General features: G+C 38.2%; 1 protein-coding gene across 7 annotated transcripts in view; it reads right to left on the reverse strand.

The window, feature by feature from the left end:
* ZNF536 (zinc finger protein 536) overlaps positions 1 to 2,500 on the reverse strand; it is a 344,256-nt gene that overhangs the window by 230,555 nt on the left and 111,201 nt on the right. The gene's annotated exons all lie outside the window — the stretch shown is intronic.

The following is a 2,500-nucleotide window of genomic DNA, read 5'->3' on the forward strand; positions in this document are numbered from 1 at the left end:
TCCAGACAGGGCTCTGAAGAGCACTAAAGATAATCCCTACTCCATTTCTGCCACTGTCAGTGAGAGAAATACCCATAAGGAGTCACCTTCAGCCACAGCTCTGAAATGCAGAGAAGAAAAAGGTGCACCCGACCACGCAAAGTGAAATCTCACACAGCACACATTTCCGGTGCATCAGTGGGGGCAGAGCTCAAAGGTTCCACTGCCACATGTATTTTCTAGTGTCCATTCTGGGGTAAAGCCACAAAACTTCCTACACTCAAAATGACAACAGCAGCCAAGGGGAATGACACCAGACAGCCGTGAGAAGGGGCCTCTCCCCCTCCCTGTTCCTGCTGCTCTCCATTCAGCTGCTCTACAATGGACCATGAGAAGTTTGTCTTCTGTAGAACGGGAGGAATTTGTCCTCTGTATGATTTTTTCCCTTCCAAAAGCAGAAACCTCAGAGCATTAGCAGTGCACAGGTGATGGCTCTATTCAGAAGAATACTAGATTTTGCTTCTATTCCTGGGTCTCAGAAAATCTACATTGTTGAGTAGCTTGTTACTGAATCAGGCACCTATTGTATGTACACATTACATAAACAAGAAGGTCAATTTTGTTTCAAACCTATATGAATATAGTTCTGTGACTGAATTAACTACTGATTGAAAAGTTACACATTTTCAGCTAGCTAATCATATTTTATTTCAGTGCGTGCAGACAGAAGTGCAATGAAATTAGCTGTTTGTTTGTACATTTTGGAAAATGTTTTAACTTCAAGACAATAGGGAAAAAAAACAGGAAAAAATTAACATATGATCAGGTGAGATTGCTAGGGTAAAAGTAATCAGGTGATAATAGCTAAGCATAGCTCAACAGACACTGAGTTGATTTCTCCTGATTTTTGACCATGCTTTTCCTTTCCCTAAAGTGTGATCACCCTCCCTCCATCATGAATTTACAGGTTTTAAGCACAGCCTAGCATATCACAGTGTAAAAACAATCCCAGAGAGCTAATGTTGCATTTGCTTACCCAGTACTGAAATACAAATGCAAATGCTTTAGCAAGCTATTTTCACTCCAACTAACTGGTGAGAATATACATAGTAACAGTACTACTTTTTATGCAGAGAAGATATTTTACATAATTTTGGTCAAAATACATATTACCAGGTCATATTTGTCCATGACAGTTGAATCCTACTTTAAGATAGGTGCTTAGTGTGTATGATGAAAACATCAGATTGATCCAGAACTACTGTTTTCTAAAGACAGACAGAGCTGTAAAAGGGTACCCAGGACTATGAAACATTTGTCTGTGGGAAGGAGGGAGGATAGTGATACTTTCACAATCCCTTATTGTTCTATCATATCTAATCCTCAGTACTAGTGCCCATAATGATTCCCAACTGGTAGATGAACTACTTTGAACATCCCTGAAGCAGAATTGCTACCCACTAATGTATCAGCTAAATGTTAGAAGACTCCTAACTCCCCCATCTGTGTTTTACCTCCCCAGAGGGTAAATACATTGAACAGTGATTCCCTTGCCTGGCACACACTTTCTAAACCTTACTGGCAACTGTTGTGATTTCCAGTCCAAGCAGCTCTGCAGTCAAAATCACCAGTTTTATATGCTGCAGGGAACTAAACACCTACCTTATTAAAATACTGCCCTCAAAACACACTGCAGTTATGTATTGCCACTGTAATTGTTACCAGTGTAGTGCTGATAATATTATGGATTACAGCTAATATCAGGCTATTGAATTAGTATGTGAATATCTTTTATAGTTAACTTCAGGAAATGTACTGGAATTAGGACTTTTAATTTTTTGTAGGAGAAAAAGAGGTCTGTACAAAGTAATTGAAGACACGCAGAATAGTGTGTCTCTACTGGGCTAAAGAGAAGAAACTAAAATAAAAAAAAAGCCCAACAAACAACTGCCAAAAAAACCCCACCCAAAACAAAAAATCCCCCAAAATCAAAGCATCAAAATTTTCTACCTGTTCTCTTCAGAACTAGACATGTAGTCTGGACTCATATAAATACAGCTTATTCCCAACTGGTTATGCAGAAGTTAATAGATCTAAATGTACAGTTGAAGGCCATGGGATCAGGCTCGAAGGACAAATATCATATATTTCTGCTTTTCATGTCATTTGCAGTTTATCCACATCCTTCTACTTTTTCTCATTACAGACAACTTGCCTTTATTTTTCTTCTGTGTCCACTGTCTAATACTAGGAGAGCGTTATCACCAGCTGCACCCTGATGTTTATTAATAATACCTCAATAAAATAATAATAAAGTCTAATTGAGAATCGCTTTTATCAACTTTGCTATATTGCCATCTATCTGAAGTTCTCAACAGCAAAGATTTAAATGTTTCATTTTATTTTTAACTTTCCCTTTTCCACATTTCAGTAATGTCAGGCAAAGAGGTATGGTTTTACTATCTGAACGAATCATGGTGTAGAATAATTTATGACTTAGGCTTGGGCTTTCAGAAAAGCT

This window comes from Lepidothrix coronata, unplaced genomic scaffold (genome assembly GCF_001604755.1).
Source record: "Lepidothrix coronata isolate B3197 unplaced genomic scaffold, Lepidothrix_coronata-1.0 Scaffold153, whole genome shotgun sequence".
Taxonomy (NCBI): Eukaryota; Metazoa; Chordata; class Aves; order Passeriformes; family Pipridae; genus Lepidothrix; species Lepidothrix coronata.